Source organism: Rhinoraja longicauda, chromosome 3 (assembly GCF_053455715.1).
Source record: "Rhinoraja longicauda isolate Sanriku21f chromosome 3, sRhiLon1.1, whole genome shotgun sequence".
Classification (NCBI taxonomy): domain Eukaryota; kingdom Metazoa; phylum Chordata; class Chondrichthyes; order Rajiformes; family Arhynchobatidae; genus Rhinoraja; species Rhinoraja longicauda.
Genome location: NC_135955.1, coordinates 51486034 through 51510013, shown reverse-complemented (window position 1 = coordinate 51510013; position 23980 = coordinate 51486034). Strand labels below are relative to the sequence as shown.

The following is a 23980-nucleotide window of genomic DNA, read 5'->3' as shown; positions in this document are numbered from 1 at the left end:
CTCACTTGGGCCCTGTAAAACTGCAGAAGGGACCTCTTTGCTCCTATACTCAACTCCTCTTGTTATGAAGGCCAACATTCCATTGGCTTTCTTCACTGCCTGCTGTACCTGCATGCTTCCTTTCAGTGACTGATGCACTAGGACACCCAGATCTCATTGTACGTCCCCTTTTCCTAACCTGACACCATTCAGGTAATAATCTGCCTTTCTATTCTTACCACCAAAGTGGATCACCTCACACCACATTAAACTGCATCTGCCATGCATCCGCCCACTCACACAACCTGTCCAAGTCACCCTGCAACCTCATAGCATCTTCCTCACAGTTCACACTGCCACCCAGCTTTGTATCATCTGCAAATTTGCTAATGGTACTTTTAATCCCTTCATCCAAGTCATTAATGTATATTGTAAATAGCTGCGATCCCAGCACTGAGCCTTGCAGTACTCCACTAGTCACTGCCTGCCATTCTGAAAGGGACCCATTTATCCCCCACTCTTTGCTTTCTGTTTGCCAACCAATTTTCTATCCATGTCAGTACCCTACCCCCATGTGTTCTAATTTTTCCCACTAATCTCCTATGTGGGACCTTGTCGAAGACTTTCTGAAAGTCGAGGTACATCACATCTATTGGCTCTCCCCTGTCAATTTTCCTAGTTACATCCTCAAAAATTCCAGAAGATTAGTCAAGCATGATTTCTCCTTCGTAAATCCATGCTGACTCGGAACGATCCTGTTACTGCTATCCAAATGCTCCGCAATTTTGTCTTTTATAATTGACTCCAGCATCTTCCCCACCACTGATGTCAGACTAACTGGTCCATAATTTCCCGTTTTCTCTCTCCCTCCTTTCTTAAAAAGTGGGATAACATAACACAATAATATCCATATTGTTGCCCATGGAAGTGCAGATTCTTTTTTAGTTCAAGAACACACACGGACACAAGAAAAAGAGTTTGGATCAGGTTTGTCAGATTCCCTAGATTTGACCTTTCTAAATTTTCTGCAACACTTCCCAAAGGGTGCAATTTGCCAGAATCCCAAGAGGGGAAATTACTTCAGAAAGGTGAATGTTAGTCTCTGAGGTTGTTTGTGAAAGTTTTGGTTCTATTGTTGAGCTTCCTTGCAGGCATTGTGAAATATTTTAATCTCTTACACTCAGGAACTCATTACTTCATTCTGTATTAGGCTTGAAAACATTTCATTTCTTGACAGTGACTGAGCTCAGAACTGAGGACTGAACAGTTTAATATATGCAGGAGGAAGTGGAGCAGAAGGTCATAGAAATTTACCAATGCATCAAGTCTAAATTCTTCGTTAATTTATCGCCTTTTTTTTGTGGTTCTGTGTTCCCATGAATTTGCTTGCTCTTAATCAGTAGCTTAGAAAAGCATGGGTCCTGTTTCATTGGTTCATGTGTATTGGTCGTTGCTCTTTCTTCGTTATTTTTTCTCAGCAATGTACTGTGACCCTACGTTAAGTTTCCTCTCTATAACTGGGCGATCAGTTATTGAGTCAACTACATTTGGGTGTGGTATGCATTTTGAACATGTGACATTTTCAAGTGTAATATTTTCAGTTTAACACTTTTTAATTTCAAGTGCACTTTTGGGTGAAGTACTACACCAGACGCAAACATCAACACATTGACAAGTTCAGGTCAACTTAAGCCACTCCTTATGGTGACCTTCTTAGCGCAACCAACAGTGGGCAATAACACAAAAACAGAAAATGACAAAAATTCTCAGCAGGTAGGTCTGGACATTGGGAGAGAGAAACAGAGTTAACATTTCTGGTCAAAGACTTTTCATCTGATTAAAAATTAAACATTTTAAATGAGATGTATGGTGCATGTTTTTTACACAAAGAGTGGTGCATGTTTGGAACGCACTGCCAGAAGTGGTAGTGGAAGCAGATACGATAGTGGTAATTAAGAGGTGTTTGGATAGTCACATAGATATGCAGTGAATGGAGGGATGTGGGCATGAGCACGCAGGTGAGATTAATTTAACAGCATCATGCTCAACACAGACGTTGTGCGCTGAAGGGCCTGTTCCTGTGCTGTACTGTTGGTTCTCTCTCTCTCTCTCTCTCTCTCTCTCTCTCTCTCTCTCTCTCTCTCTCTCTCTCTCTCTCTCTCTCTCTCTCTCTCTCTCTCTCATCCCTCCCCCCACCCCCCCCCCCCCCCCCTCCCCCTCTCCCTCTCCTCCCCTCTCCCTCTCTCCCTCTCTCCCTCTCCCTCTCCCTCTCCCTCCCCCTGAAATGGACTGTTTTCAATGTATTCATTTTGGGGAAATCTGGTATTGTCAACGTCAACTTTTAGGAGATACAAGAAAATTCAGATGCTGGAATATGGTACAAAAAAACAAACTACTGGGGGAACTCAGCTGGTCCAGCGGCATCTGTGGCGTGGGAAGGGATTGTCGAGGTCTTGGATCGAGACCCTGCCTCGTCAGCATTTCGGTGTCCACCTTGTTCAAACCTGTTGTATTTATTATCATTCATATTCATGACAAACTATCTTTTTTGGCAAAACTGCAACTTTTTAAAGTTGTGAATTGCTTCAGGGATACATTTCATGCGAGGTGTGGTTGTTGATGTGTGAAAAGAGGAAGTTTCTTTTAATAAATTAAGTTGGGGAAGTTAGAATAAGGACTGGACTCTAGACTGAAAGAGGAAGTGACTGCCTTTTTCAGTTATCATCGCGTGTCCCCAAACTTAAAGCACACATTTAGGGGACTAAATAAGTGTTAATTGCTTGTTTCTTTCATGAGTAGCCGCAGAAGTGACTGGTGCTCTTTCCCAACTAAAGGGTTTCTTTTACTTAAGTCTGCAGCGTTATGAAGTGACTTGTATAATTATCAAAAAAAGGAATTTCCTTGAGTTATATTTTAACATGAGCCAATCTGCTGGTGACTGAGAAGTAGAATCGGGGAAAGAAGGCGGCAGAGAGGTAAGCACATTGGAATGAAGAAACTCACCTATTAGAAGGCTGGACGCTGGAATCCGCCCCACTTGTGTACGACTGTTAATGAGTTAATTATGTGTTTTCTTTTAAAGTTGACGTTGTCTTCTCAAAATTTAGGATTTCATGTTGTGCATGCAGCTCACTGGACCTGCATGGGACAAAGCGTTAATGTAGGTTCGAGGTGTAGAACATACTAAATTAAAGCAGTCTTCCTCCTGGAAGGACTGCTGCCGGGGTAAATGGGGAAGTTGGCTTGCTGAAAAGCTGTGTCCCGGATATTGATTCTATGGCCTGGATTAAACTGTGCTTTGGTAACAACGAATACATTCCGAGAAGTCTTTTGTGTGATAAAAGGAACTGTATTTTAGCAACGACTGTGCAGTTGGCAGGAGTGTTGGTTGCCGAAGGGCTAAACTCCATGTAAATGTAAATCTTTGTGTAGGAATGAAAGTTTGATTCTGAAGACACAAAGTGCTGGAGTAACTCAGCGGGGCAGGCTGCATCTACGGAGAGAAGGAATGGGTGACGTTTCGAGTCGAGACGCCTCTTTAGACTCTGACCCTGGGTCTGAAGAAGGGTCTCGACCTGAAACATCACCCATTCCTTCTCTCCAGGGGGTGCTGCCTGTCCCGCTGAGTTACTCCAGCATTCTGTGTCTCTCTTCAATGTGAACCTTTGGTCAGGGACAGGCGGGATATCAAACATGATCTAATCGCTGAACAAACACAGAAGTGGCTGTATGTACTCCAATGTTTCATGAACCCGTGAGAATTAACTCGCAGAGTGATTTTACTATCTTAATTTTATATTAAAAGCAAAGCATCGAAAATATGAAATAAAACATAAATGGGTCATGCCGTGTTAGCGGAGTAAAGGAGCAAACTGGCCTCTCAGACTGCGAGTGTTTGGTCACCTGAGGAAGGATCACCCGGCCGCTAAAGATTAGCCCGAATGTTCGGGTGAACTTGGCTGGTTAATGTCTTCACTTTTCAGAGCGATTCATCTCATTCAGCGAAAGCGGCGTTATTAATAGTTGAATAAAATTTGCTCGAAACCTAAAGTTTGGTTGGTGGTGTGGGGGGGGGGGGGGGGGGGGGGGTTATTGGGGGAGAAGCGAGTCGATATCACTCGCCGTTATCCGTTAAATAGAGTTTGACTTAATGGGTTTGCTATGGCATGAGTCAGTTTGGGACACGAATGGGAGCAAGGGTGATGCTGATGGGATGGGGACAGGAGGGATACATGTTGCTACTGAAGGGTGTGTAGGGAGGAACTGCAGATGCTGTTTTACCCCGAAGATAGAGACACAATGCTGGAGTAACTCAGCGGGTCGGGATAAGATTTTGTGTCTATCTTCTGCTAATGAAGATTTGGTGTTAAATCATGTACTTGTATGTTTATTTATTCCAGTGTAGAGTTGTGACAGTTGCAAGCCTGATTGTTCTAACCAGAACCCATCTTGTCCAGGAACAAGCAGGTTGACAAAGAAATTGTAATTTTCTTTTGTAAAAGGACATAATGTACAAAAGTTTGCAAGTGCGCCATACCCCAAACAATTTGAGCCATAACCCCAATGAAAGCTTCTCGTTTGTGTGGTTGGGGTCATTATTTTGAGGATGTGGACGCAAAAGGATATAGATTCCATTTGTAGATTTGAAGAGTTTGTACTAAATATGACGCTATTGTCTGGCTTCCTCGCTTCTTTCTTCTGTATGCACACAGCGAGATGAGAAAATGCCGCCTTTTTGTTTATTGCATTATAAAGGCGACCGCCAACACAATTGAGACACGCGTTTGGACATTTCGAGTTCGCGCCTTTCTTTGCGCTAATCTATCTAAACTGCACATCTAAACTGAGGTGAACTGTAGGAACATTTTGCAACTTGGCACAGTGGCAGCTCTCTCATCTTAACCTCAGACCCCGGCAGAAACACATAGACTAAAGCTTCGGTGTAGTGCCCAGAGACGTCGCATCGTCGAGGTGCAGTCTACAGGTAAGGTATAATTGCAGTTTAGCCAACTGCACTTGAAATATCCCCTGACACTTTTTTTAATGTGCTGCAGACATATTGTACTTGATAGTTCTTATTAAAGAAACAATAGTATTTGATCAAATATCCTGTTGGTATGTATTGCTGACCACCATATTAAGAGAATGGCTACACTTTAGAAGTGCACATTTGCCTTGAACTACTTTGGTATGACATGAGGGTGCATCTCTTCCACGCATAGTGGTTACTAGCCTAAAGTATATTTATAATCTTTGTCCATTCCTATGTGCACAGTTGCCCCTTCAGCAAGACTTATATTTCTGCTCAGGTAATCTAAGGCAATGTGAGGAATGTTTAACAGAAATGGCATGGATGTGGTCTTATTGCCAATTCTAACCTGTATTGGGGCCTACCTTATCCATGTGAGAGGTTGTGCAGAGTGAAGTTAATTTCAAATATTTTTCTGTTGGCAATTAAAAGCCGTGTGGTGTCAATGCAGACGGTCTGTTCAACCACTTGAGCCCCGACAAGCACTGTAAACCAAAGTTGTAAAATGGGACATATCGAAATGCAGATGCGAGTTTATTAAAAAAAGACAAAGTGCTGGGTAACTGACTGATTGCATAGCAGTCTGTAGCTACAAGCTTCGACCAGTCACTGCAATATAGATCTAACATTATAAACTGAGATCTAGATGACTGAGGAGAGGTTAGTGTCAAACATTAAAAACCAAGGGGCATATGTGAAATAATTGGTAATGGGTTAGAGGGAAATAAATGAGGATACTTTTTCTTCCACCCAGAAGGAGATAAGGCTGGGGAAACCATTGGGTGAAATAGTGGTACATGCAGAGATTCTTATCACATTGAAAATAGTACTTGGATTTGTTCTTGAAGAGATGCAGCCTTTAGAGTCAGGGCTGGAAAGTAGGATATGCTGATCGGCCTCCTTTGCTGTAAGTTTTCTGTGGTTTTGTGAATTCTCAAAATATCCCTATTTAATTACTTTGTAAAAAAAAGTTAATTGTGCTGAGGAAAACAAGTTCCTGTAGTTTTGACGTGAGTTCTTTATCCCTGCATAAATAATTCTGGCTAGCAAAATACATAACACTAATTAAGCACTGATTCACTTCTGTAAAATTAAGTTTAAATGATGAACACTTTTTTTTGAAATCCCACGTCCAGGATTATTCCCTAAATTGGGCATGAATGTAGCTTACGAAAACAATCAAAGTTAAATTTAGCTGACAGTTTGGTTTTGCAATATTTTCTCAAAAATGTATAGTGGGCAGGAGGATTCTGTGAATTTTTGGTGTGCAATATCCTGGAAATATTCAATGAATTTATTCTAAACAGACCATATGAAATGCATAAGTTCAGTGAGCAGGATTTAAATAGAACATCTATGTATTCAGTGAATAGAAGTTGAGGTATATAAATTAGGGCGGTCATGGTGGTGCAGCGGTGGAGTTGCTGCCTTACAGCACTTGCAGCACTGGAGACCTGGGTTCGATCCCGACTACGGGTGCTGTCTGTACGGAGTTTGTATGTTCTCCCCGGGACCGCATGGGTTTTCGCCGAGATATTCGGTTTCCTCCCACACTCCAAAGATTAATTGGCTTGGTAAATTTAAAAATTGTCCAAAGGATTTTTATCCTAGCATAGTGTCAATGTGCGGGGATCGCTGGTCAGCGCTGACCCGGTGGGCCGAATGGCCTGTTTCCACGCTGTATCTCTAAACTAAATTAAACTAAAATGATATATTCCATGAAAGCAAATACTTAATTGTATTCAGTTTAGTTTTTTGGTATATTTTTCCATTATTTGTCCAGTTCATAATTGAAGGTTTAGGTATTAATACTGAATTTGCAAGGGAACATGATTTTTCCCCACATCTTTTACTCCTGTAGCACTGGGCAACTATTAGTTTAATGGATCTAATCTATGCATAGCGAATATATTTTTGAATGATAAGATTTTAAGCTAATTCCTTAATGTTTTTACTCACTAAGGAACTACCTGTTTCCCTAAGCATAATTCCTCAGTGAATAGAAAACATCAGCTTACAATTTTATTATGCAAATATATTTTACTTTGGGAAACGTTGTTTGGTATACAGTATATTCCTTTATGAATCATTAACTTAATAAACATATTCTTTCAATTTTGGTCATTTTATACATCGGCAAAACAATGAGGATGCTGTGTGTAAACTGGATCATTTCCACATCATATGATGCAACTAATATCAGAAAATTAGCACAGTTATGGAAAAAATATATAATTAATTTTGCCCTTTTAATTTTATGAATGGTTATTTAAAAAATGTAAAGCTCTTGGCCTTTTATATATGATGCCAATGTAATGTTCTTAATTTACTTGCGACTGCTGGTGGTGGAATGGGGGTTTGTTTAACTATATTGCAGAAGAGCACAGTATGAAGCTTCTGCCTAATATCTATTCATTGACCATTTATTGTGGAAGACTTCTAACGAATCATAAAATAACGATAATTTCAAAAAACGCTTTGCTTTTAGTTTCATTTTCAGGATAAATAGTAATTAACATCATCAAATAACTATTGTTCTTAAAGCTGGTGAATACTTGACCAAGTTGAAATATAAATGCAGATGAATATCATGGATACCAATACTAAAAAAATGTAATGGTCAATTGCATATGAATTCACATTTGAGTTGCAGGCTATGTAATAAAACAATATGAAACTATTCATATTTTTGTAATTTGAAATGATTAAGGAGACTAATTGTCAAAACTGAAAGCCTAAGACCGATCTTACTTTAAAGTTTACAAGAGGGGCAGCATCTTGGAATCCATGGATCTTAAAATGTGAATTGTAATACTATTGAGAGTATCACCAAGTAATATCAATAAATGCTTTTGAATGTTTTGTTATAAAAGTGATATTTTACTGTGAGCATTCTGATTTGCAAACAGTTGTAATATCACAAAAGTGTTTAGAAACACCAACAAAATTTTAGGTAATTTGTTTGTTGAAATAAACACAAGACTTGTGTTTTCGGGCCTTATCAATACTTGGATGTGCATTAATTTATATAAAATTTATCTTTTGTCAGAATTAATTTTCTGTTGCATTCCATGAATGGTGGGAATAAATGTGTTACATCTAAATACAAGTGACATTTTCTAAAAAATATTACAATTATTTTGAATTAACTCATGGATTTCATTCATTAATAAAATAATTGTAAAATTATCGTATTTAACAATGTTAATGTGCTAGGAGATTTATATTTTGATATTGTATAAATAATTAAAACATATTTCATTAAAAAAGATATCCTTAATTATACTGTACAACTAAATAACTTTAATAAGGGATAACTAAATATTATTACAGTTGAATGAGTTATTAAAATGACATGGGTTTCTAATAAAACTGCAGTGTTGTCTATACAATTCGTTTTTTTTTGTTTTACTAAATTTTTCGCAATAGATTTTAAATGAACACGTGAATAAATATTTTTTATTTTATGTAAGGACCTTGGGTCCGCTACGTTTAATTTCTATGTTTCTATGTAATTATATTTACGTATATTTGTTTCAGTTTATTTTTGTTGAGAATTTAGGCTAACTTACAATTCATGACTGCGCTGTTTTTTTGCCTAACATTTAACATTTACTGTCACTTTTCCTTGATTCATTGCAGTAGCTATGGTAAATAAATATCTCCTCAAAAGGAAATCTAATTTTTACTGGCCCAAAGAATACATATGAAAGGAACATTTAGGGTGAAGCAGGAAATTTATTTGCCATTTTATGGAATTATATGTACCAACTAAATAAATGTCATGTTTAGTCAAGGCTGTAATCCTTTTTCATTCTCTTCCCCATGCCCCATAGAACTGGAAATAACATGGGTCTCAATCAGCCAGAGTCCCCTGGCCATTCCAGTGGCTCCAAAAGTCACAGGTGAGCCTGGATCACTGGAAAGTGATCACCCACTAATGTAAAGACCAGGAGATTGGGCTCCCATTTGCCGACCTGCATCAGTTCCTTTTGGGTGGATGGCACATTGGTGATTGTCAAGGGTCTTTGCCAATCCTGCACCTTCCAGTCCGGAATGAAGGCAAATCTTTGAAAAACAAAAAGAAAACAAAGCTGCAGATGCTGTAAATCTGAAATAGAGAAAGAAATGCTTGAAATACTCACCTGATAAGGCAGTTTATGTGGACAAAAGACAGTTAACTTCTGAAGGACTTTATTGAATCCCAGTGAAAGGTCATCAACAGGGGCAGCACAGTGATGTGACAGTAGAGTTGCTACCTTACAGCACCAGAGACCCGGATTCAATCCTGACTGTGGATGCTGTCTGTGTAGCATTTGTACATTCTTCCCATGATCATGTGGGTTTTCGCCATGTACTCCGGTTTCCTCCAAAGACATAGAAGTTTGTAGGTTAATTGGCTTTGGTAAAATTATAAATTGTCCCCAGTGTGTAGAATATTGAAAGTGTACAGCACTGTAGAACAGCACTGAAAGCGGCCATTTGGTTCATTTTCTCTCAGCTGGCTCTCTACTAACTTGCTAGTTCCATCCCTTCACCATCTTCTCTCTGTAGCCATGCAAATCTTTCCTCAACATATAGTTATCGAATTCCTTCATGAAGGCCACAATGGAACCCACTTCCACCACATCAGCAGACAGTGCACTGCAGATTCAATCCACATGCTGTGTAAGACAATTTTTCTCATGTCAATCTCAATTCTCTTCCCCTTTATTTTGTGAAGTTGATTGCTGCCTTTCAGTTGCTGAGATGCAATTCCCAGCCACATGTTTTAAAATATGCAATGAAAACAGGAAACTTATATTATGCTGCTATTGATTTCTAAATTACATTTATGTTGCCAAACTGAGATTTGAAGTTTAGATGCATTTGTTGTAGTTTGGAAGCTAAGCATAAGACTGTAATCTCTTTAATGTACAAAAGATGCATTAGTGCTCCTCCACAGTCAAGAGATTTCGGATTTGAAGAATAAACAAAGTTTTATTACAATAATCCATTAACTGAGAATACCAATGGAACATTACAAAAAACAATAATCAAAAGTTGACATAACCGATACCCAAATTGTGTTGTGATTCAATTACTTTGTCTTCAGTGAATCTCTCTGTATATGCAGACATCAACTTTGTAGTTGGAACCAAAATAACAACCCATGCCAGTGATGTTAAAACAAGGGTTGTAACTTTTTTATTTTCTTTGAAGTGCCATAAAGCTAGGGCTAGCAGACCCTCAAGTATGCTACAAGAGAAATAATGTACACAACGGCTAGGCAAATTGAATCTCTTTGATTTTTGGTGCACAAATAAAATTGGTCATCTCATTTGTAAGCTTAAATAACAGCAACAACATTTATTCAAGTAACATATTTAACACTTTAACATATAACCTTTCGCAGGGGCATTATCAAACAAAATTTAACACTGGGCCACTTAAAGAGAAGTTGCACAGTATTACATTTGCTGTGGCCATTGGTTCTAAATGAAACTGCTGCCATTTAGCCACTCACTGGTAAGTCCCATCTGTAAACATGGCCTTTTCAAACTCACTAACATTATTATCTCCATTAAACGAGAATAATAGTGGAACATCTTTCATAAATGCAGCTATCCACAGAAAATGTCTCTATCTTACCATTTGCTATCGCGTGCAAGCCATGATTTAACAAGTGGTGTCGAACAGTGCTTATCTCAGTGAAGATCCGTGTGCGTTAGTGTTTTCACAGGCTTTTCATTCTTTCTCGGTGCATTATTACCAAAGGAACTTTTCAGGTTAGAGTGAAGCTAATTTAAAGGACAAATGAGAGAATGTGCCAGCAGTAGAGAACCAAGGTTACTCCAATAACAATAGCTAAGCTGCAGAATGCTGAGGTCAGTTCCCTTCAGTTCGCTTCATGCCAGGGTTAAATCGTTCAATGAAGCAGAGGCCTTACTCTCAAAGTCTGCAAGAGAATGGCTGTCTACTGAACTGCTTCTGTGGTTCAGCACTGCTCTCTGGCAATGAGCATCTATAACAAGACCCCAGAAAAGGAGAACCAGATTCCATACCTCGCGATCCATCTCTCGTTGAAACCAGACAATGATGCTGAAGTCTGCCATCATCTTCAATGTGCCAGTACGATCTTTGGCTGACTGAGGTATAAGGTGTTTGAAGGTCAAGATATTAAACCTGGCATAAAACTCATGGTCTACAGTGCTCGCTACCCTCCTATATTCTTCTCAGCCCTGGAGTACCTACAGCAAGTACCCTGTGGCACTCGAATAATATCACGGACAATATCTCTGAAAAGTCCTTCAAATCACTGGAAGTATAAGTAAACAAATACCAGAATCCACTTCAGGGCAATGTCCCTAACGTTGGGTCTCTAATCGCACCTGGTCAGTTAAATCAGGCAGTCTCCTTTATCATTCTGCTCCTTCAGTGGACTTCATATGATATCTCTGCAGCTTTGCACCTATAGATGTGATATCCTCAATCATCACACTGAGGTTCCTCACCTGCAGATTTGGTGGTGTAAGAAAATAACTGCAGATGCTGGTACAAATCGAAGGTATTCACAAAATGCTGGAGTAACTCAGCAGGTCAGGCAGCATCTCAGGAGAGAAAGAATGGGTGATGTTTCGGGTCGAGACCCTTCTTCAGTCTGAAGAAGGGTCTCGACCCGAAACGTCACTCATTCCTTCTCTCCTGAGATGCTGCTTGACCTGCTGAGTTACTCCAGCATTTTGTGAATAAATGCAGATTTAGTGGAATGAGCTACAATAAATTGTTTTTGTTTTTGTTTTTTATTTTGTATTATTTTAGTTTTATAATTAATTTAACATTTGTTATTTAAATGTTACTTTAAGACTTCAGCGATAGAGTGAGGAAACAGGCCCTTTGGCCCATGGAGTCTCCTCCCAACAGCAATCATCTTGTACACGAGCATTATAATTTTACCAAAGGCAATTAACCCACAAACTTGTACATTTTTGGAATGTGGAAGGAAACCGGAGCCCCCGGAGAAGACATACGTGGTCACAGGATGAACGTACAAGCACGACATCCGGAGGCTGCAGCGAATCGTTGGATCAGCTGAGAAGGTTGTTGGCTGCACCCTTCCCCCCATTGACGAACTGTACACTGCAAGGCCAGGAAGCGAGTGGGTAGGATCATCTCTCACCCCTCTCACCCTGGCCACAAACTCTTTGAAGCACTTTCCTCTGGAAGGTGACTCCGGACTGTCAAAACCGCCACAGTCAGACATAAAAACAGCTTTTTTCCGCGAGCAGTAGCTCTATTCAATAACCAAAAGCCTGTTGCCTCCTTTTGCTCTGGTATTTTATTTCATTCAGATGTTTAAACTATAATGTCTTATCTTAATGTTTTAGTGTTTTATGTTTTATTCTTAATTGTTTACTCTGTCATGTTGTTACTTGCGAGAGAAGCACCAAGGCAAATTCCTTGTATGTGTACATACTTGGCCAATAAACTTATTCAGTTCAATTCAATTCAATTTAATTCAAAACAAACTCTATACAGACAGCGCCCTTAGTCTGGATTGAATCTGGGTCTCTGGCACTGTAAAGCTGCAACTTTACGCTGTGCCACTGTGCCGCCCTATATAGCGTTTTAAAAATGTTTAAATGTCCCTGCGTTTTGGAAAGCTATAAAACTGATCAAGCCTCATTGACAGGAGCTGCGACTCAATTCCTGTCTTTCCTTCTGCCGAGGGCTGACAAGAGTATCCAGGATTCGGACTTGAGAAGTATGTCACCTACTTGCTGCCGAGGCCTCAGGTGTGGGGCCAACTCTAGAACAGAGAGTCACAGGACAATAGGATTTGTGCATCTGAACAAAGTTAGTCTTCTGAAATAGACTCTGGGGATAGATTTAGATTTAGGTTTATTATAGTTGCTTCACAGTGAAAAACTTTGTTTTGCATGCTACCCAATCAGATCAGATAATACAATACATAATTACAATCAAGCCAAACTCACTACAAAGGTAGAGCGAAGGGAAAGGTACAAAGTGCAGTATATAGTTCTCTGCATTGTAGCACAGCAGTTCCAGAGACAACGCCCAATGTCCGTAATGAGGTAGAGGAGAATCAGGCTGTATCCTAGCCTATTGAAAGACCATTCAGAAGCCTGATAAGAGATGAGAAAATATTTCAACCCGCATTGGCTGGTACTTTCAAACGTCTGTATCTTCTGCTCAATGGGAACGAGAAGAAGAAGGATTGACTGGATTGGGAAATATCTTTGATTATGTTATTTGCTTTCCTTGAGGCAGTGTAAAGTGTAAATGGAGTCAATGGTGGGGTGTTCGGTGTGTGATGGACTGGGGTACATTCAGAGCACAACAGAATATGTAAACATAGTACTCTGCAAACAATGTAATAAACAAAATTGTTATTAGAAAATTATTAAGAGGGATGAATATGGATATATACAGTATGTGTGTATGTGTGTGTATATATATATATATATATATACACATACGTACACGCACACACACGTAAAACAAACACACAATAATAGTGCAAAAAGACAAGTCTGTGTAATTCAGAGCTTATTTAGAGGTTGGAGTTTTTAATACCCTAAGGGCTGTAGGTAAGAAGCTGTTCCTGAACCTGGAAGTTACAGTTTTCTGGCTCATGTATCTTCTTCCCAATAACAGGAATGAAAATAAATGTGGCCAGGGTAATGTGGGTCTCTGATGATGCTGGGCGCCTTTGTGAGGCTGCAACTCCTGTAAATCTCTTTGATGGTGGGGAGGTCAGTACCCGTGATGTACTGGGCCGTGTACACCACTTTTTGCAGTCTTCGTCACTCCTGGGCGATCAAGTTGCCGAACCAGGCCGTGATGCAACCAGTCAATATGCTCCCTACTGTACAGCTGTGGGCGTTCAAGAGAGTATCTTTGATGTACCGAATCTCCGCAGTCTTCTCCGGAAGTAGAAGCATTGATGGGCTTAGATTTTAGATTTAGAGATACAGCGCGGAAACAGGCCCTTCGGCCCACCGAGTCCGCGCCCGCTCCGCTCGCACATTAACACTATCCTACACCCACTAGGGACAATTTTTACATTTACCCAGTCAATTAGCCTACATACCTGTACGTCTTTGGAGTGTGGGAGGAAACCGAAGATTTCGGAGAAACCTCACGCAGGTCACGGGGAGAACGTACAAACTCCGTACAGATGGCGCCTGTAGTCAGGATCGAGCCTGAGTCTCCGGCGCTGCATTCGCTGTAAGGCAGCAACTCCACCGCTGCGCCACCGTGCTGCCCTATATAATAGCATCAGTATTCTGGGTACAGGTAAGAACTTCAGAGAAAATTTTACAGCAGGAAAGAAGGATTCACAGAGGTTACAAAAAATGCAAGGGTGCAAATGGCAGAGCCATTACATTTGAGAATGATCAAGATGACAGAAATGGCAAAGCACAGATATGCTGGAAGAATTTAGGAAAAAGGAGGAATTAAATTTTGGTGGGTGATTGAAAAAAGGTGGGAATTAAAATAATTAAAACATTGCTTAATTGAATAAAAAGTGTTTTTATTTGCCAAGTATATATGCATACAAGAAATTGGCCTTGGTGTTTTACTAAATGTCAGTGGTATTGGTTCAACAGGATTTAATATGGATTAGGAAATGGACAGTAGAATTTCAAGTCTCAAGAATCAAGAGTGTTTATTTGTCACACAAAATGGAACAATTAAATTCCTACATGTTGCAGGTTCATAGATTTATCGGGTGCAAAAACAACAAAAGCATAAATATGCAATAAATTATACGTTATCCCATCGCGTTGATTGTGTTTATCGTTGTCATTGGCTCCATCCTCTCAGTCTCTGGTCCCCCTTCCAGGCTGTGATCCTCCAGGTCCTACAAACAGGGGGCAGCTCAGTGGCTACCCCTTGCAGGTTGCGGTCTGGCAGGTCTTGCGTTTGACTGCGGGGGACATGCTCGGCATCTTCCTCCTGTAGGATTGGTCCTATGATTTTGAGTAATCAACCCCCCCCCCCCCCACCTCACCCCACCATGGGAGAAGATCAGCCCAGGTACCCTGGAGAACAATCCTTGCAGCAGGACAGAGTTACTCCAGGTTTTTGTGTCTAGCCTCCAGGAAAACTCAGTCACTGACAGCAATGATGTAACTTACATTCATTACATGGATCTCCAGAACCGCAAGCTATCCATCATCCAGTTGCCTTGGCCACCACACTCTACCCTTACCCCCACCTGGCTCCATATGCATTCACCCATCCCAAGATCCCCTGGCTGCTCTCTGATCTCCCCCTCTCCCCTCTTTACACTGGTTATCTTCCCTCTCCACTCTCAGTCCTGATGCAGGGTTTAGACCTGAAATGTCGACCATTCTTTTCCCGGCATAGTTGCTGCTTAACTCACTGAGTTTATCCAGCAGATTGCTTTTGCTCCATATTTCAGCATCTGCCACCATAATATTTGGGGCTTTCTTTAAGCAAATTATTAAAGAAGGTGTTTTATGGCGGTGCTGGCTCGAAGGGCCGAATGGCCTCCTCCTGCACCTATCTTTTAACCCAGAGCTGAGGACCTTGGCAATTAAAGACTGCTTGAAAAGCCTGAAAGTACAAATACCTCAGGGAGTTGTAGGATTGAAGGAACCAGGTGCAACCACGGGAGATGGGGTGGGTGAATTTGAAAATGAAATTAAGAATCTCAAAATCATGATGAAGCTTGATACAATGTAAAGTTGGTATTAGGATGTGGGCACTGGAATTTTACAGGATCTCAAGTATATGAAGGGTAAAATAAGGCAGCTGACCACTGATACATTGGAATAGTTAAGATTAATCTTGACGTGTGCACAATTGAGGGTTTCAGAAACATATTAGCTGTGGTAGGGACAGTCTCCGGTGACAGAGTGGAGTTAAAAATGGGGGGATCTTACTGACAATACAAATGTATATCCTTTACTCATCATGAGATCATGTGGGATACCTGTATTGCAGAAGGCCTGCTTTAATCTGAGAATTGCCAAGGGGAGGGATGGAATCCATGGCTAGGGAATTATGTTTTAGAAGGGACCAAACATGATTAATTCAGCCTTGTAAATATTTAGCTGGAAGATATGGAAATGATCCAAGCAGGGATTCTTCAGAGATACCAGTGGGATTAGCACTGCCAAGGAAATACATTTCATTATGTAATTCCTTTGTAAATATGGTATGATACAAATAGAGTGAGATAAGTATAGAGCTATCCAACTAGACACATATAAACATATTATTTATTACTTGAGGTGGGGTGATTCATGTTTTGACAGAGGCAGAAACTTGATGGAGAGATACAGACATAGAGCTCCTTGCAACTTGGTTATGAAATTGGAAGCAAAAAAAAAGCAGACAAGAGGATTGAAGAGAAATGGGAGAAAAAGCAGTACATAGATTTAATTTTGCATGTCAGTCTTTGTCTCAACCATAGATAAGTCAAATGTAGGCTTAGAGTAAAGGCTTATCACTTTTACTTCAACAAGTCCAAGAACATATTGAGAAAACAACCTCGACTATGAGTTTTGCATGTCATCTGCCCTTATGACCCCTGTGTAAAACTGGCCTGCGATTGGTGTTATATTATGGGCTAGTGATCTCTGGAGCTTCCTCTGAGATGTTCCAAGAATGTTCTCTGCAGAACTCTGACAAGTGGGTGGCAGAGAAAAGCAAAAAACATTGTCCATTTGTACTAAGTAAATTTTCATTACACACTGATTCATCAATATTTATAAATGGTCAAGGTTACTAATTACATTTTATCATAGGCATACTTTACTGTGGGAATTAATGAATTAATAACTCAATATTTTTTGGAACTTTAGATAAAAATTGGAATAAATAGGGATGAACTATTGAGTTTTCAATAACAGTTAATCCCAAGAGCTTCCTGAATACTATAATGGAATACTTTATTTGACATTATTATCTCATTTCACACATATTCTTTATGGGCAAGCAGTTTCCAGGATAAAACTCATAACAAAAGTAAAAGTAGAAACAACATTTATAACTTTTCCAATTTTTAATTTTGAAATCACTGGTGTAGAGTATTTATAAAAATATTGTTATTCAGCATACTGACAGAAGTGAACTCACAAAATGCCAAGTGTCGTGCTATTCAACCTCCCTCCAACCCTTGCACCTATATCCCTCCCTCTGGCTTCACATATCACTCCTTTCCTTATCTGACAACCTTTTGGCCTATTTTACACCTCAAGCCTTGTCACTTTCTCCATCCATATGACTCTCAAAACCCCTCCGCTTGTAGCTCGCCAGACTTTGTCCCACCCCCACATCTTTTCCAGCTCCCCCGCTTCCCACTACAATCAGTCTGAAGAATGGTCCAACCCAAAATGTCATCTATCCATTCCCTCCACAGATGTTGCCTGACCAGCTGAGTTATTCCAGCACTTTGTGTCTTACTCAAGATTCCAACATCTGCCTAATAGTCAGCAAGGCAGTGCATAGTAGTTAATGTACTGGATTACTGGACTGAGACAAACCAGAGACAAATCTAGAGATGTGAGTTCAAGGTTTACTAAGGCAGCTCTGGAAATTAAATTTAGTTAAAAAGTAATTTGGAATTCCCCATTCATAATTTTATAGTATCATTTGAATACTAGGTTTGTGAGAAGAGGATCGGGGTCAAGGGAATAGTGTTCATGTCGCAGCCCTGTTTCCACCAATCTTTCCACCACCACGCACAAGAATCACAAGAAGTGCAAGATGCCATTGTATGCAGATGCCAGGATGTGTGTTCAGCTCTGGCTAAACAATTTCTAATATTGTGATGTGGACTCGATAAAAAGAAGAGGATCTACATCTAGTGGGATTGTTGTTAAGTATGTAACCCTTCAGACCAGCTTGCACATGCAGGATAAGGCTTGTGATATTTGGCAATGTTAAAAGTCCCATATCATTAAAAATGATTGATTGTATACCCATTAACTTTTACAAAACAGTGCGTTGGGTTTTGAGCAGTTGCGTTTTTGGACATACACTGGATTAAGAAGGCTGATGTGCTTAAAGGAAGTAACAAACGTTGCACAAGTAAAAGTATCCAGATAACTGAACAAAAATAGCTGAATTTCAAGTGACGACACAATACAATTTCAGCAATCACTAAGTACGCTGGTATTAAGCAAATTCAAAATTACTTTTTGGATTAATTACATTTCATAATTGATTTTTCTCATTACACCATTATATCTATGTTTAGCTCACACATCATGGTGTAATGACTTGTATCCCATTGCAGGATTTGTGATGACACGACCATTCATATAGCTTTAGATAATTAAAAAAACTTTAATGATAAACTAGTCTCATGTTTGGACTTTGAAAATGAGTGCAAAAATGTAAAAGATACAATAAAGTGGAATTATTTTATAGAGTCCTGGGTTATTTTGGAACACCTACAAAGAGTCACACAAATCTTGCCATTATTCAAACTTCTGCAAATAGGGAAGTGAAATTGTTGACTAATCTTTTCTGGTCAGTCAATTATAGAATTCAGTTCTTTAATAATTCTTACAAGGAGGAGGAAACTGGCAAAATGAGTGTTAAATCTTTTGTATTTTTTTCACTGTGTAAATATAATATTCTCATCAGAGACGCCATTCTATTGTCGGGTTTTTAGCAAAGCGTTATCTACAATCCTTGTGTCTACATTCTGTAGTCAGGAGCTGATTAGGGTTGCATTGGTCACTTTCAGACTTGCTGAAGGCTTGCAAAATTATACCTAGTTCATTTTGTTATATTATTTTGTTCTCTCAAAAAGGGGTTGACAATTATCTGAGGTGAAACTTTATCAGGCAGCCTGCAGTGCCCTACACAAGAATCTATATTGATGGGGGAAACGGGCCACTGAGGACAGTCTGGATGTGCATGTTGCAATCAAGGCAAGGTGACACTTCAACCTAGTGCCTCCAGCAGCAGCTGGCTGATTTTTCCCAGGGAGCTCTAAATTAAATACACAAAATTTCACTGATTTGATGGTAAATTGGACTCAGCTGCAGCAATTAAAATGTTGATTCCATTAAAAAAATTATTAGACACTCAAAGTGCTAAAAGGCAGGGATAGAGCAAGTGAATATTGAGAAATGGATGGAAAAATTGGTCTGTATGAATGGTGTGCTGTGATCAATTGTGTCTTTATGGAGACATGGTGACTGAAGTAGGGAAAGCATGAAGCTGAAAATGCAGTTGGAAAAGAGTAATAATAACAGAATGGAAGATGTGTTGCTGCTATATCACAGCTACCTCATCCCAAAAGCAAACAATAATGGTGAGGTGCAGATGTTTCAATGCTTATACTAGTTTGGTCAAAGGGTCAAATTAAGTTAAGACACAGGACCGATATACTTTAATATTCAGGTTTATTGAAGAGGTGAATCAAGTAGCTTCTATACATAGAATAATTCCTTCCTCCACCATTCCATGTATCACTGAATAACAGCAAGAGTGGTAATCTTACTGTGCATCTAAGAGGATAATTACAGTGGATTGCCTGCAGGCACTTTAACATAATTTGCCTCTAAATTAATTACAAGTCTTTCTGTCCTTTGTCAGTGAAAATGTTGTTAATTGTAGTGTTTACTTTTAGTCGTGTTAATTTTGCCTGCGTCTTTAAATTAATTAATTTTACACATTGTCAATATTCTTGGTTCCTCTCCATTTCTGATATTGTGTCTCAATGTCAATACAAAATAATTGTTTATTGACTCCTAACAATTTTCTTTCTTGGTATAATATATCCCTTTCCTTTTCTTCTGGGACCTTTGTTCACATTTGACGTTTGCTTTTTTTGCACACTTGTGGTTTGAGCTGTTTATTAATTTTTAACTACTACTTTCTTAAGTAGTACTTTCTTAACTACTGCTAATTTAACTTTGGATGCTCTTGAAAAGAACTTCAGCAAAATTTGTAGTGTTTTGAGGCTGATTGATGATCCAAGCAGGATATCGATAACGCCATCAATTTACTGGTGACCTGCACGTATTATTTGGCATATCTGGAGAACATGGATAGGCAATGTTTTTGGTCTGAATCAAGAAGTGTCATAGAATCCTAAAACATAGAAACAAGCCCTTTGGCCCAACTTGCCTATGCTGGTCAAGATGCCCCATCTACACGAGTACCATGCATCCTTGTTTGGCATGTATCCTTCTAAACATTTGAAATCCTAAGTGACTTTTAAATGTTGTGATAGTACCTGACTCGACTACCTCCTCTGGCAGCTCATTCCATATGCCCACCACCTTTTGTGTGGGGGTAAAGTTTCCCTTCAGATTCCTATTAGATCTTTTCCCTCCCACCTTAAACCTGTGTCTTCTGGTTCTTGATTCCCTTACTCTGAGTAAAAGGCTCTGCATTTACCCTATCTATTCCCTCATGACCTTGTACACCTCTATGAGATCACCCCTCATCCTCCAGTGCTCCAAGGATTAAAGTCCTTGCTGGCTCAACCTCTCCCTAAAGCTCAGGCCATTGAGTCCTGGCAACATCCTCATTCTTCTCTGCACCCTTTCCAACTTAACAACATCTTTCCTATAACAGGGTGACCAAAACTGAACACAATGTGGCCCCACCATTGTCTTGCACAACTATCAACATCTATACTCAATACACTGACTGATGTAGGCCAATGTGCTGACAACCATATTGACCACACTATCTACATGTGATGCCATCTTGAAGAAACCATGTACCCATACTAATAGATCCATCTCTTCTACAACACTCTCCAGAGCCCTGCCACTCACTTCTTCTTCTTCATGCATTTGAGGCAGCAGAAGTTATGTAATGCCTTCCAGGTGTTGTAGCCAGTGCAATGTGCTGTTGTCGAGGGCCGTGAGGTCGACCCCTCCACCAGGGAGACGGAGGACAGTGCAGTCGGAAATGACATGCTGCGCTGTTTGCTGGTCTGCTCCACACACGCAGGCTGCTGATGAACGCAACCCCCAACGATGCATGTTGGCATTGAACCGGCCGACCCCTGTGCGGAGCCGGTTCAGGACAACCCACACTTTGGTGTTCGGTACGACGGTGAATTGAGGCGGTCGTAATGTCTGTTCCCAGCTGGTTCTCCATGCTCCTGGTATGTTGAAACCAGAGCCACAGAGGGTCGCTGCATGATGGGAGAAAGCGTGACGAGATGACAGGCGTTGAGGTCCCAGTTGCTGTGAATCCTGGGCTAGGTGGTGCAAAGGATATTTGGCGTCCGATGGGGCCTTGCACACCAGCCTATGAGTGAAGAACTCTCTGCAAAGCTTGGCGGGTGCGATACCTGCGAGCACTGGCAGGACATTAGCCGATTCTTTGTGGGATCATGGCCGAATAGGAGATGTCGCACAGGGTTAAAGGATTGTGTGCATCATAAAGACAATGTCTAAATTATTGTGTGTAACCTGCATCCATGAACTCTTTCACTGCCCCTCCAGTAAAAACTTGAAATTTGCAATGTTTAAAGATCACAGTAAAAAAATGTTTGGCAAAATGAAATGAATGACAGTTCAAGGAAACTGGAGTCTGGAGCTTTTTTACAATAATATGTCAGTTCATCTTTGTGTTCTTTTTATTCCCCAGTAATTGCTGTGTAGTTTGGCTTGCTGGGACAACTTGGAAAGCACTTGTTGGTTAGAAAAATAGCAGGGAAGAGTAATGATATCTGAATGGAGGGAAGTGCTGTTGCCAAATCTTTGCTACTTTAACCCCGTAGGAAACAGAAATGGAGAGCTAGAGATGTTTTAATGGCTAGAAACTGAGTTGAAGGCATGAGATTTGGATGCACCTCCAATTTCATCTATATCCATTCGGGTTTATTCAGAAATAGCCACTGTGCATAAAATAATCTAAGTCACTAATTTACCCATGGATACAGATACCATTGGTGATAGACTACTTACATGGTACAGAGAAAGCAAAAGATGGCTAATGGTTAAGAGGAAAGAACTGGGCACTAGTGGCCCAGCTAGCTGAAGAGATGATGTGGCAGAACAAGCAATCCATTTTTTCCATTGCCTTGAAGTTCTTGCTTTGCATTGAGTAGGTCTTGGAAACAGGAGAATGGATCACTGCTTTCTAGTAGACTGTGTTGTGTCTGGTCTGAAGTATTGATCTTTAGGCATACAAGGTAGATCACTGATGTTGAATTTCTCCATTTTGCTGGTATAGACTTGGGTTAATGGAGGAAAGGGATATTGGAAGATCAAGACATTGAAGGTAGTTGAGGGGTAGTAAATTTCACAATGTTGTCTGCTGAGTAAGGTCACTTTGTCCTGCCAAAAGGAAAAGTATTATTGCCATGGTGGAAGAGTGTGTCCATGTGTGTGTCTGATGGAGGTTTAGGCTAGATTTTTAAAATGACGGCACTAATGTTGGAGTGGAGAATTCCACAGGTTCACCATCCTTTGAATGAAGAAGTTTTTGTTTGAGTCCAACACGTCCTATATATTTAAACCCTTATCCTGACACTAACACATATATCTATGGGTCTGGCTAGAAAAACTTTGGTCCCAAGTTGTCACACTGAGAAAATAAGATGAGAAAGAGTTGGACATTAACAATGTTGCTGCCTTTATTAGCCAACGTCCATACGATGTGAGACAGCAAGAAATAAAACAAAGTACTTTTTTAGGTACTGAGTATGATATCAGCAACTCTTCATATCTTGAAGCTGAGCTCAGAACAACCATTGACAAGCGAGAGGGTTTAAATATATCTGGACTTGATAGTTCCGTCCATACAAAACCACAGTACAGGAAATCATGTGGACACATCACCACTCCCTTGTTAGTTCAGTGTTGCTTTTTTTAAAAATAGTAGAATCTGCAATACTAACAAAGAAACCTGTTAAACTGCAGTAAAAAAAATATATATTTTAAGGTGGATTGGTCTGTCTGTACATTGCTGATCCTGGAAAGTACTGTTTCAGAACCTATTGCTGAAAATCGAGTAACACGAGGGCCCAGGCATCTAAAGACCTTCAACTGTGACAATTTAAAATGAGCCTTTGTAATTGCCACACTAGCATTCAAGAGAGAGCTAGATAGAGCTCTTGATAGCGGTCAGGGGGTATGGGGAGAAGGCAGGAACGGGGTACTGCTTGTGAATGATCAGCCATGATCACATTGAATGGTGGTGCTGGCTCGAAGGGCCGAATGGCCTACGCCTGCACCTATTGTCTATTGACCACCCTTCGTCCCATCCAGGCATCTTGCTTGACTGAACAGTTTCACACATTCAAGGCTCTCCTTTATTTATTCTGCCATTTAGAATACACAAAGCAAAGTATGAAGGGTCAGATGTGGCCAGAGGTGGGGTTTGAGAAGTGGAGATTCTGGGCATGAGGAAGTGGTAGATAAATCTCCTAGGCCTGATCAGACATATTCAAGGGCACTGTGGAAGGCTAGACAAGAAACTGCATGTGCCCAGGCTGAGGTATACAAGTCACCATTAGACATGGGTAAGGTGTCGAAAGACTGGAGGGTGGCTAATGTTGTGCCACTATTTAGTAAGGGCTGCAAGGAAAAGCCTGGGAATTATAGGCCAGTGAGCCCAACATCTGTGGTATGCAAGGATTCTGAGGGATAATATGTATTTGGATATTGTATGTTGGAGTTTGTGCCCATACGTATCGGATTGAGTTTTTTGAAGAAGCAACCAAAAAGGTTGACGAGGGTAAAGCTCTAAATGTTGTCTACTTGGATTTCAGCAAGTACTTTGACATGGTTCCATAAGATGGGCTGCTCTGGAAAGTTAGATCGCATGAGATCCATGAGATCCAAAGAGGCCTAGCCTTTCTGAGGGTGCACAGTGGTGCAGCGGTAGCATTGCTGCTTTGCAGCACCTGAGACCCAGGTTCGATTCTGACCATGGGTGCTGTCTGTACAGAGTTTGTATGTTCTCCCTGTGACATTGTGGGTCTTCTCCATGTGCTCGTTTTCTTTCACA

General features: G+C 40.3%; 1 protein-coding gene and 1 long non-coding RNA gene across 4 annotated transcripts in view; one reads left to right on the top strand and one right to left on the bottom strand.

The window, feature by feature from the left end:
* LOC144591989 (uncharacterized) overlaps positions 1-3191 on the bottom strand; it is a 19256-nt gene extending 16065 nt beyond the window's left edge. The window contains exon 1 of the long non-coding RNA XR_013547053.1: positions 2983-3191. This is a non-coding gene — a long non-coding RNA (uncharacterized LOC144591989). The remainder of the gene's footprint in view (positions 1-2982) is intronic.
* Positions 1-23980, top strand: part of syk (spleen tyrosine kinase) — a 131611-nt gene that overhangs the window by 24023 nt on the left and 83608 nt on the right. For 2 of the 3 annotated variants that reach the window (XM_078396103.1, XM_078396100.1), the window contains exon 1: positions 2752-2954. The exons of the other annotated variant lie outside the window; for it this stretch is intronic. The gene's annotated coding sequence lies outside the window, so the exon portion shown is untranslated. Of the gene's footprint in view, positions 1-2751; positions 2955-23980 lie in introns of those variants that run through there. 3 annotated transcript variants of the gene reach the window in all.